The sequence below is a fragment of the Stegodyphus dumicola genome, chromosome 3 (assembly GCF_044657685.1).
Source record: "Stegodyphus dumicola isolate Sdum_Otavi_A_Nest chromosome 3, ASM4465768v1".
NCBI classification, from domain to species: Eukaryota; Metazoa; Arthropoda; class Arachnida; order Araneae; family Eresidae; genus Stegodyphus; species Stegodyphus dumicola.
Window position 1 is genome coordinate 235,833,605 of NC_140770.1, and position 13,261 is coordinate 235,846,865.

The 13,261-nt window shown below is 32.7% G+C and overlaps 1 protein-coding gene across 1 annotated transcript in view; it reads left to right on the plus strand.

Moving 5' to 3' along the window:
• The first annotated feature begins 1,974 nt into the window (after window positions 1-1,974).
• Window positions 1,975-13,261, plus strand: part of LOC118192530 (uncharacterized) — a 153,392-nt gene continuing 142,105 nt past the window's right edge. Inside the window, exon 1 of the mRNA XM_035363525.2 lies at window positions 1,975-2,296. The gene's annotated coding sequence lies outside the window, so the exon portion shown is untranslated. The remainder of the gene's footprint in view (window positions 2,297-13,261) is intronic.

Genomic DNA, 13,261 nt, shown 5'->3' on the forward strand with positions numbered 1-13,261 from the left:
TGATGTGACGGGCCTACTCTGCGGATAACCGCAACAATAATGCGTACACACATCATTAGGTGTGTAACTGATAAGAATATGAAGTTATGACGTATTGAAGAAGACATAGGTTTAAAAACTGGTTAATATATAAGTTCCACTCTCCACAACATAGATTCTATCCATGACAATGTGTTGATTGTGCATTAGCACTGAAGGCGTAATGAGTACGTTTCCTTAAGCACAGAATTAAAGAATCATAAGTCAAAAAGATTAACTACGAAATCTTTATTTAATAGGATAATTTGGCTTAACTTAAGCATAACAAAAAAATAATAATGTTCACGGACATTAAAATTGAAGTATTCAAAAGAATAACTTACAGAGAATCATCATCAGTACTAAATATCATCAGGCTTACCTATATTAGGCAATAAGAAAAATAAACAGGAATATACTTTGCCATCGTACCTGAAAGAGAAGAAAGTACTACTGGATTAGACCTTTGGCCAGGTACAAGTAGCTAGGGTGAAAATCAAATATACTGCATTGCACACGAGCTTTACTTTCTCTCGCCAATATATACCTTGGCGCACGTTCGTTTCGTATGCCTTTCGAGTTTCATTATGCAAAATACCTAAATTTATGCTAACACAATGTAATGATTAATTGATTGTATATTTATTTTTCATACGGATTATTATTTAACAATTATTGTATAGATGACGTTGTCAGTTTAGTAATATTACTATCATTGATTCAGTGAATGCCACCGGCGGTGGATGGTAGATTCTTTTTCGTCGCATGGACATAACTCTGATTGGTGTAGAACCTTAGGTCGGACGGTCCATGCGACTAACCACTATACTGGCTGGGCGGCAAAGAACGAGTATGAATAAGTCTCATAGAGGAAGTTGGATGTAAATGATTTTTCCCTTTTGGCGCATGAACCGGTACTATTTTTCCCCCACTATGCAAAATCTTCCGTCGATGAGCGTTACGAGCATATTTTCTCTCCTGAACCGATTCATAATGTAGAAATTGTTCCTATATTACTGTTTCAATTTTCTCAAAAAAAATGGGCATGAATGTTTTTTCCTGTAGGTTTTCAAATACTGATTCTTTCTAGTCTGTCCTTTAATTGTACCAGGCTCGCATGGCCCATTTCTTTGCTATTTGATAATTCGCAAACACACAAAAATGTTTAGTACATTTCTGAGCCAAAAATAAATAAATGAATAAATAAATAAATAATAATTAACTTTACTTTTTCTTCTTACCACGAAATGGTTATATTAAATTACTGGAATTACATTTCATAAGGCATTCAAGAAGTACAGTGCTCTGAAAATGTCAAAGAACTTTCATGTTCATTCTTAAGAAAGTATCCTTGACACTTAGTAAACGCTGAACTGTAAATTGGTTCTTTGAAGGGGAAGGTCACTACTCTGATATGAAATGGAAATTTAAAAGCTCTCGGGAGCAACAGCAATAAACTTTTTTTTTTTTTTTTTAAACAGAAAGACCTTCGACGGTCAATAACCGACAACAAAACAATGTCATATTATGTTGACGACATTATGTGTTTATTGTGACGTATGACACATTATTCAATAACTATAGTCGGTAAATATTCAACAACAAAAACGTTACGCAACATTGTTGACGAAAGCAGCTTAGAAACGAAAAATGTAATCCCCTACACTTCTCCGTTCTTTCTTTTCGGTGTGTTTATTTGTTTTTTTAAAGCGAAAAAAAAAGGGCATTTGCCCCCTCCAATGGCAGATGTCAATGCTACCAGCCATTCGTAACGCATTTCGTATTCGGTTGGTACGTTACCGTGTTGGAAGTCACGCCTTCTTGTGCTGTTATTGGTTCTTATTGGAGCGTAGGCGCGGACGAGTTCTTGTGACGTCAGAGATTGACATCTCTATGACGCATGCGCCCTGGAAACGGAAAAATGACAGCTCGGTCTGGCACGGAGCAGGTTTTTCTCCGGGTTCAGTTCACCGTAGTTACGACGAAGGGTGAGTGCGTGTGTCACCGTCAGGGGTCCGCTCATTCGGATTGGATTACAGTACATGCACTTTTTCAACTTTCGTTCTCCACTGCCTCCTCTTTTTGTGCTTGCTATCAGATAAGATCTAATTGCTAGTGTTAATACTGTTGTTGTCAAGACTTATCTCCCAGTTACTTTTAATGACACTAACTGAGAAAAATAAAAGCTGATCCTATTCATGATCGGAAACTATAACGGAATCTGACCCAATATTTTGCGGGGATTTTACACAGTTTTCAAAGCTGTTAGGCAACACAGGTGAGTACCTTCTTTATTATTATTTATTTATCTATTTAATTATTTATCTTTTAAATTACGGTAATTATTAAATTAAAGACCTTGCATTTAAAATACGCATAGTATTTATTCTTTAGAAAAACATTTTTCGTGTAGTATTTGTTTGGTCACGTGCTTTAAAAATATATTACACTTTATAAATTACACAGATTTGAGATCAGGATCAAGGAATCACGTGCTTTTAAAAATGAGTCAGAGTAAAATAAGAAGTTGTTTTGAGTGTCCAAAAGTGCATGCATTAAACACAAACAATAAACACATTTTTATCTTCAGTCTCGTAGCATAATGAAAAAGTAAAGGATCTAATATTAAACTAATTTTTTTTTTTTGTAAACAGTATTCAAAAATTATCATTAGGATTTCAGTACTTCATTGATTTATCGAGCTTTTATAATTTTGGGAAAATAATAGTAAAAATTAATTTTCCCCCGCCCTGTAGTTTACGAAACTGAAGAATTCTGAATAATAAGTATTTTATAATTCAGAATTTAGATATATTTTTATCACATTTACATTGTAAAATAATAATAATTTATTTCAATCTTATGGCTCTGCTGCACAGAGTTTTATCTTAAAATATTTTCCTTAAGCCCTGCAAAATTTTTCATTTTACTGAACTTTAAATTATTTAACATTTAAGGTTTTAGGAGATTGGGAGGAAAGTTATTTCCAGTATGTCCGTGAAAACTCATCATAGGAATTAGAAATCCAATTTGTTCTTTTCAGTGAACTCAAACACGCTTTAACTTCTTATAAGTGACTGAAAATTCTTATAAAGTAAGCTAACATTTCATCAGATTATGTTAGACTCGTACGAAAATGAAGTTCTGAAAAGCCTTTCAATTCATCTAATAAATTGCTTCATTAAAATCTTCCAAAAATTATTTCCTAATTTTATTACAAATTTATATTAGTGTCCTTGAAAATAATTGATAAATCTTAACGAACTATTTTCTTTTTAAAACAACAACAACATTAATAAGATTTCGGATTAAAATCTAAAGAATTAAAGGTTTAAATTTAACATTAAAGTTTTATAAAAGATACAAAAATTGTAAAATTAAAAAGATAGTTCACTCTGATCCGGGTATGCAAATTTCAGTTTACCATCTGAAACAATTTTAAACTGAGCAATTATGATAGGCTTTCCAGTTTAAGAAATAGTCCCCCAGAAGTAAAAGATATGGAACATAAAATATTATATTTAAAAGAAGCTGTTCAAAATGGCAACGCCAAATGGTAGAGGGAAAAAAAACCACTGTTCTGATATTGCACTATTGTAAATTAACGCCTTGTGCACTTATTTCATGAAGACTGACTTGATTATTCAAGACCTAGCTGTGCATTTATTTCATTGCATCACTTGCTCAAGAGGTTTACAAAAAAAGTCTCTCTAAAGGGCGAGTACCTTTTATTTTGTTAGGGCACAAAATTCGTACACTGAAAACAATAACCACTTCATTGAAACATTTAAAATTGTGTACATTTAAGTGATGAAAGTGATATTGACAGATGCATTGTCAGATTTAAAATGCAACTAGAAAAACATATTGGGAAAAGATATGTTTCTGTTTTGAGATCTTGGGAGATGAATATATCATATGGTCATGAGCCAAAATAGTGCTATCCCGAAAGAGCCTTGGCGATTTTATTCACGATTTAACCCCAACCGGAAATAGTTGTTGACCATCCTACCCATATAGTCTTTGTCTCCCCCCTCACACGATAAACGTAAAAGAGAGGTGAGTACACGACACTCCATCCTCCGTTTGTTACACCAAAACAATCGCGTGGTTCACATCAACCTGTCTTTGCGTTTGACTTTTAAGGCCAATTTCTAGAGGCAGTTTTTTACTTTTTTTCTTTTCTTGGCTTTGCTGTATACTGTACTGGCTATGTTAGGAGTTTAACAAGGTTTAAAAAGAATACATTGAAACCCAGAAGGTCCAAAAGGCCTTTGTTTATGAGGGCAGGTCTTTTAAATTGAAACATTCATACAAAAGTGGAAATAGGCAATGATTTGCTGGTCTAATAATTGCAATAGAAGTATTCTTATAAGTACATACGAGTAAGTCATTGACCAGCAATGTCATGTGTGTCCAAGAGATGAAACACAAAATGAAGTGTAAGAACATAAACTCGGTAGTTTTAGTTTGGTTTGGTTTATTAGATTACGGCAAAGCACTCGAGGGTTATCTGCCTTAAGGGAGGGATGCCTTCGTGGAAGACTTTTTAAGGGAAACTGGCTCGTATACACGTTACACACGGGGAAAACCACGAAAACACCCATGCAGCCAGCCCGTTCGCGGGATTCGAACCTCGGACTGAACTACCAGTGTTCAGCGACGTTACCGCTCGGCCACTGGTGGGCCGATAGTTTTGGAAGATGTTGCGAAGAATTAACAGTCCTTCTCTCTATACCTAAAGAAACTTTGTCTATGCTTTAGATAAAAGTTTACATTTCGTTCCTACTGAATCGAACTTTAATTAATTATCATGTACGAACCAACTAAATTATCAACGCATAGAAATTGCCATAAGTCTCTTGGCAATCCGTCATTGCTAGGTAACATAGAAGGCATCATTATTCCAGAAAAATGTTCTGAATTTTTTGTATTATTTGATGACGGTCAAAAATATAGAATTCTTGCATTTGGAACCGACAGTGTTGTGAATAGTTTAAAAGGAAAGGCAGAGTAATTTGGTGACGGAACTCTGAAGTCATGTCCACCGCAGTTTGGTTAGATTTATAAATAGTATCGGAGGTTTTGATGATTTCACAAATATAATACCACTTATGTATACGTTACCCTCAGATAAAAAGAAAGAAACGTATGAGAGATTCTTCCATAGTCCCCCAAGTAATATAGAATCGATTTTGAATTAACTGTAATGAGTGTTGTCAAAAAAATTTTTCTTTTATTGAAGTGAAGGCTTGCAACTTCTACCATAACAAATGTTTGCGGTGGAAGGTTGAAAAACTTTCGTTTCGTAAACTATTGTAAAAGTGATCGAAAAATTAAATCGCATATTCCAATGTTTTCTGCACTGGCTCACATTCCTTTAGGAGCAACAGGCGACAGATGGTTCTATACAATAGGAAGAGCTCCGCAAAAAAGAGGATTGGAAATTTTCAATAATTATATGGTAGAGCAATGGTTAGAAAATAACATTATTGATGATATTTGGAACTGTTGTGGTGAAAGCCACAGAATAACGGATGTTTTAGAAAGTTGGAATAGTGAAATAAAAGCTTTAAGGAAAGTCACCCCAATATATTTGAATTTATTCTGCGCTTAAAAGAAGTTGCAGCATATTACGACTTTCGTCATAGAAGAGTAGAAATTATTTTTTCCACTTAGAAGAAACTAAAGAAATCCTGTACGATGTGTAAAAGAATAAAACAGACAGTTCAGGATTTCAAAAAATAGGAAAATTCTCATTGGAAAATGTTCAGAATTATTAAGTAATGTATTAAAATTTTAAAAATGAATACTTAACTTCAATAGAAAGCTGTGGTGAAAATTTTTAGAATCTGGGCACTTAAATTTAATATAATAAATAGCAGAAAAGAATTCATTTTCTTGCATTTTGAAATAAGTACTGCGTAATTGACTTATTAAAATGACAGTGTGGTTAGTATTTTACTTAACTTTTTTATATATTTTTCCAAATTCCTTTCTAAAACACTAAATAAAGAAACTGCAGTGCATTGTGTTGATAACAGCAAACTGGTGTTAAATTAAATGTGAATCTGTAAAGTATTTTTTTAATATTTTTATAATATTTATGAGCAATCCAACATCTGATAATCCTTTGGTTGCATTTGTTATTAATTATATTATAATCTCTATTATTCAAGGAAATGGACACCAATGCTGTCTAAAATAAAATGGAAAATTGTAATAATTTCGTAGGGTTAACAGAAATTGTTACAAAAAACTGTGCAAATTTATTTGCATCATTTTTAACTTTTTTTCGTAATTTAACGACCTTAATGCTATTTAAAAGCGTTTTGAAACGGCGATAAATAATTTGAGGTTCTGCACATCATTTATTCGTTATATTAATGGCATAGCATATAAAGAAAAGCATTTGTTACATGTACCGCCGGTACAAACTTGGTAATATTCTTAAATTACTTTTAAATCACCGAGTTTGTTAAAAGTTCTGTTACGTCTTTAAAAAAAAATTGCACCTGGAAGCTCGAAATTTAAGTTTCGAATTTTATATTTCATATTTTGTAACACTTTAACGAATTTTTGATTAACAAACTCAAAGCGAGCAATGGCAACACTGGACGGGAAAAAAAATTATCTCCAGCCCGCGAGACTGTGTATCGGAAATTGTAAAGATATGCTCATTTTAAAATTATTTTGCGATATTGCTGTTAAATTTAATTTTATGGCTTAAGTGCGAAGAACATGATATTTAATAAATAAAGTTAGCACACAAAACGTTAATAATAAGAAGACCAAAAAGATGTGTAGCAAGCCAACTTGCTAAGAAAACTGAATGTTGATATGATGAACTGACAAAGCACTGAAAAAATAGGAAAAAAAAATTATTACAACACTTAAAACTGCATCGCATATTCTAAGCATATGTTGCTACGTTGCTTTTAAAATTTTTGTAATTTTGCTGTTGAATTGCATAGGGCGCTAATGCGATGAAAATGATGCTTAATAATAGAGCTAAAGTGACAAGAAGAAATGGGTTAGCAAACATCAGTGCAATAGCAGTCTGCTAGATTGTGAAGTCAGTGAAAGCGCAAAAAAAACCTTAACAAATCCTCTTAGGCGATCGTTAAAATCTGAATCTCCTCAGTTTTTTTATTTACTTTTTAATTTTTTATGGGCCCACCAGCGGCCGAGCGGTAAAGTCGCTGAACACTGGTTTGGTCCGAGGTTCGAATCCCGCGAACGGGCTGGCTGCATGGGCGTTTTCGTGGTTTTCCCCATGTGTAACGTGTATACGAGCCAGTTTCCCTTAGAAAGTCTTCCACGAAAGCATCCCTCCTCTTAGGCAGATAGCCATAGTGTGCTTTGCCATAATTAAATACACCTATTTTTTATGATATGCTATAGCTTGAAAAAAATTATAAAATATAAATGACTAAGATTTTTGACCAGACGACAAAAGGTTGCCTAGTGGCATATCTTGGAAACGTGTAAATTGAGGTTAAAAGTTTCCACTAAAATAATATGAAATCAAAAAGTGTTTTGCCATTGAAAGCACTGACTTTATGGTCTCTTATTTGCAGAAGGAGGTATAAAAATACAGTCCGTGTTACAAATGAAATGAGAGAGGACTCAATTGGGAATTAAAGAACCGAATCCTCCTCTTTAAAGCTCAGACGGGAAAAAAAGTGCTAACCGAGAAAGTACAGTGCAAATAATTTATTCGCATATCGATTCTAGTGCGAGTTCTTTTAAATATCATAAAAGCATGATAAGCTTTCCTGTAGGAACAAAGAGGGGCTAGTCTGAATATCTTGAAAGAATCACCTTATTGAACTACACAATACAATTTCATTAGTTCAACCATGTTAAAGTTTACAATCTTCTCATTAGTGGAATAAAAAATTTGAGCTCTGTTTGCCTATACTACATTTTTTGTAATAAGAGAAAACATTTTTTGTCACTCTTTGTCCTCCCCCAGCCCCCTTCCCCAAAATTCTTTTCACGTTATTGACAACAGATGTTAAAATGTTGTACATACGGAAATATTTTTCAAGAGTGCCCAGCAAAGTGATTTTTTAGAACGCTAGATTAGATAGAAGGTTAGAAGGAATGAGAAAACTAAAGAAACCAGCTTTATAAATCTATAATATTAATTTCATGAGTAAAAAATGCGTAAAATGTAGAAATATACTCGAATTATTGAGTTTTAGTAGTCTAAGGTATAATGTTGGAAGGAATCATAATGTCGCCAAAGACATTTTCTGTCAAATATGGAGATGTTAAAGTTGCTGCCTTCTTCGAGTCCTAAATATGTTTCGAACTTTTATAATATAAATACAGAATATGAAAATTTTCTTCTTCGTATCTCACAATAGTTATATGAAAATTAAAGTGTCATGTTGGTTAAAAAGGTTTTATTTCCTCCTGCCTCCACTTTAATAAATAATATACTAATCAAAAGTACCTGCAATTTCAGTTTGTACTGAGTCCAAGAACTGCCAACAGGTGTGTTGAAGCTTACAAGTGGTCAGTACTGCATCAAACATTAAGTATTTGATAAAGAAATCTTCCTCAAAGTGGTTTTAAATATCATTCCTCTTATGTCTATATTGTCCATCTTCTCGAGCGTTGAATTCTAGGCTCATTTTGCAGCTAATTTCTAAGTATGACTTTGTTGGCTTTTTAAGTCGATCATAATGGCACTAAAGAATTTCCTAAAGGAAAAGATTTAAATTCATTAATTTTAATAATAAGAAATAGAAATTTGAAGAGCAAGTATCATTATGCTTTAAAACAAGAACATGTTCGCGTTTAGAAGCTTAAAGAGCTAAGAGGTTACTGTTTAAAATAATAAAATACCACCTGCTGAGTGCAGAACCTGATCTTGTAATAAAATTTCAATATTCAGTTTTCGAATTTTAATGCATTTAATACTTTAAAAATAACATAAGAAATCAAACAGAAAATCAAATTTTGATTAAAAAAATACATTGTTTCTTATTACTATATTATCTTTTTTGGAGAAAAGAATATATCACAGATTTTTATGCTATAACTTTTTTTTGAATCTATAAATATTAATTGCAAGAATCAATACACTATATTAATTATACGAGTATTTCAATGTATAAAACCTCAAATGTCGTCTTACACAAAGCGTTATGTGTAATTTACCCATTCCAAATAAACTCCAGATAAAACTCCAGATAAAATTTTAATTTTGTTTTATGCCAGCTCATCGAAACTTAGGTTTTGTAACTGAAAATATAGAGTTATCACATTAAACATTGAAAATAATGTATGGATCTTAAACAAATTACTTCAATTACACACATACCACATAGGACTTATATAACTATGTATATAAACAGAGGTGCTATCAGTTAAGTTCATCGTTGAAAAGTGATTGCTATACCCTAATGTAGCTTTGCATTACATAGATCAAAAGATAGACTGTGTTGAACAGTTTTCTTCCTTTTAATATGTCAAGTAAATAAATTTTTCTTTGCATATGGCAACCGAAACCGCAAGAGGAAGTATGCGATGTTAACAAGCTATAATCTTTGGCAACTATAACTCTTTCGCCTTAACGTTCCTCTATACAGCAGATGTCGGCATAAAATGCCTTTTAACGCTTAAAAATTTCAGTTCTTTTACATGATTGCACTTACACAGATGTATATATATTAAATTAAAATAAACACGCATTGTTCATTTAGAAGCTAGCTATTTAAACTTTTCTATATTCAGAGAATATATCAACAAGAATAGGAATCATTTAGTTTTCTCATAACTTAAAAAACTAAAATAGAGAAACAATTATTTTAGCAAAAAAAGGGAATCAGAAACTATTGAGTGTAAATGTAATTAAATGTAAGTGAATAGGATTTTAAAGCTGCTGTTTCCAAATTCCTTAATGCTGTTTATAAACATACGTAAGAACTTTGTAGTTGCAAATCCCTTCAGAAAAATTTACCTAGTGGGAGGGTTGTCTTCGTCCATGGTTTCTGAAGCGAGTATTCACCCTCCGATAGGAAAACTTCTTGCAATTCCCCACTAAGTGGTCCTATCCGCTCGGCTGTTCGCGAGCATGAAAAAGAGCAGATGTTTCTGTCACATAACAGCAGTTTCTGTCATACATAAATATGCAAATCATGAAGCGCAGATATGTACTTCGAGTGTATGAGTATGCGCTCGTAACTTTGTGCATAATGAATTTACACGTTCAAATGGAACTGGTATTAAGTTACAAAAAAGAACATTAGCAACAGTTTTTCTTTTACGCCGTGTCGCTTAGACATATTGACGAAGAATAGTGAGTGGAAGATAAGGCCATCTGCTCTTTTGCCTTAAATTTCTCATTAATTACGAAACAAGTGCAATACTTTGCTTTTTTCCTCACAAGAACTGGAAAATAGGCATCAAGGATTCCCGATGAATCGCTTTGAATGACACATCAAGGATCTCCGATAGAACGTCCCCAGACAGCCTTAATGGGAGCATAGCAGCGTATTAGTGATAATAGAACACTGCGTGTCTTCATAATTTTTATCGAAAATATGCTGTCTCCAAAAAAAATGAGTTACCGACAAAGAGTTCTCTTGTATCATAAACTAGTGGTCTCATACTCAAATTACATGTGGGTCAAATTCCCAATCTGAAAACAATTAATGGGACAGACTTTTTTCAAAATTTTTTTTAAATAATCATATAAAAATAAATAAATTCAATTAAATAAAATTAAAATAAAAAATTCAATGCAACAGTAATGAGAACGCGAAGAGAAAGAAATTAAAATTTACTACATTTATTTTCCATCTGAAATCTAATATTTGGTATCTGCAAGATGTTTTGTTGATTACACTTTGTAATTCAAACATGCCGATAACTAGATATATTAATTTCGGATTAACATTTATTTCAAATAATTCTAACATGTTTAATTAATCATTCAATAAATTAACTTTAATTAAACTAAAAATAAACAAATTATGAAAAATTTCTAAGTTTTCAGAGGAAACTTTTCAAATGGGTCAAAACTTGTTTAAATAAATTATCGCAATTTAGTGACTTTCTTTATTAATTTTTTTTTTTCCACACATGAATTAAAATACATATGTCTGTTTAACACATACTAAAAATTTTCTATGTAAGTAGAAAATTTATTTGTATAATGGTCGTGACCTGCAAAAGAACTACTAGAAATTGTTTTCATCGCGGATTGTGATCACGAATAGATGTTCACCGGTCAATCAGGTTCATTCCTGATTAATTTCTATAACCTTATAACTTTGAAAAAACGCTGTTCACTTCTAAATGTATTCTCAAACGAAGTGATAAATCTTAGTAGAAACATTCGTAACGGAGCATGCATATTTTTTAACATGTACCAAAAATGGATACAGGTAGAAGCTCAGCACCTCTTTAATACCTCAGGTGATTAAGGTATTATTGAACTTTAAGGCTGTTAAGCTACCGCCCCACTTTTCAGGAAGACTACACCGCGGGGGGGTGATCCGAGGGTCTCCTACCACTTTTTTTATATCACCAACCTCCCGAGGGAACTTTCGGTTCATAACGTATTGAGTGCCCCCTTGCCAAAACAGACACTACACGCTTACAGACATTCATGTCTTCTCCTAGATTCCACCCCTGGCCAATTAGTACGGCAGTCAGCGTCACTAACTATTGTACTGGCTAGGTGGCTACCCATTTATACGGCAGTCAGCATCACTAACTACTGTACTGGTTAGTACTGTACTATTTTATATGAGCAACAAGGATAATGCGCAGTCATCATGAACAATTCATATTCAATGAAGTTGAAAACTCTTAAATTTGATCATGCAATCGTTTTATCTATTTTAACTCGCAGTATATATGCATATTTTGTCACTTATTTCGTATATCCCATACATATTTAAATAAAATCACTTGAAGTGTTCAAGACAAGGATTCAGATTTTAAATACGAAGTAACACAAATCAAAGTCTCATAAATATGTATAGCACGTCGAGTTGTAGTTCGTTATCGCAGCTTTCATTCTTTGTCGCTAACTTGCGGTTATCCAGCTGGAAAAAAATTATTACCTGATGTTTTAAAAATCCTCGCAACAAGAATAAGAATTACTTCTCAGGTAGCATAAATCACCAATGAACACTGAACACTGAATTGAAAACTTATCTTTATGTATCAAATTTTAAGACAGATATGTGTAAGTTAATGCTTTTGACAGCAAGCTGATAGCCAAGTCGATAGCTTCTTTGTACCCAGTTTCGTGAACTTGAGCGCAGGCAACTTTAGAATATGGTTAATTATAACGACGATAAATTTACATACGAGAATGATCGTACTATATGATACTAGATAGGTAAGATTTTCATTACTGTGTATCATCTGTATTCAAAAGTTACTCGTAAAAAGATAAGTAATTATTTCTAATTAGTATTATAAAGTACTTTCTCCTTCCTTTCCGCATGTCTTCGTGGTGTAACGGCAGTACACTCGACGCGCATTCGAGAAGTCCAGGTTCGAGTCCCGGCGCGGCCACTGCAGATTTTTTCTCATCTCCTGCTTCAAAAAATAACCTTATGATTAATAATTTAGCTTAATTTATTAATTTTTCATTTTTATCTCCCTGCATTTTATTTAATTATAATTATGTATCAATCATTATATTATTTATTTTTTCACCTTTTACGACATCCTTGCACAAGGTTTAGGCAGTCCTATTAATATTAAACCCCGTATATGATGCTGACGCATAGAGGCACAGCGATCACAAATATCTAATATTGTGCGAGATTCAATTCTGGTTCTATCAGACAGATTAGCTAACCTAATCACTGCCAAACGATAGGGAGTAAAGATGTAGACTAGTTTACATAGAACTTAAAAGCTTAATATTATTCAGAACTTAATTAATATTAGAATAAATAATTGCAACAATTATAACAGGTCCAGGTACCTGAGAATGTAACGAAAATTCCTAACTTTTATTACTAAATCAATATCCATACACAATATTTTATGCAAAGACTACTTCTCTGAAATAAATCCATAGTCTCCCTTTTTAAATTAATATTACATCTATTAAAAATATCTACCATTAACCTGTTTTTAAGCATAACGATTCTGTAATTTTAAAATTTAATTTTTTAATAAAAATTAAGATATTTGGATTGAAGTCGTTACTTGCGTATATTTCATTTCAAGATAAGCTGCTAGTGATGTTTCTCAAAGA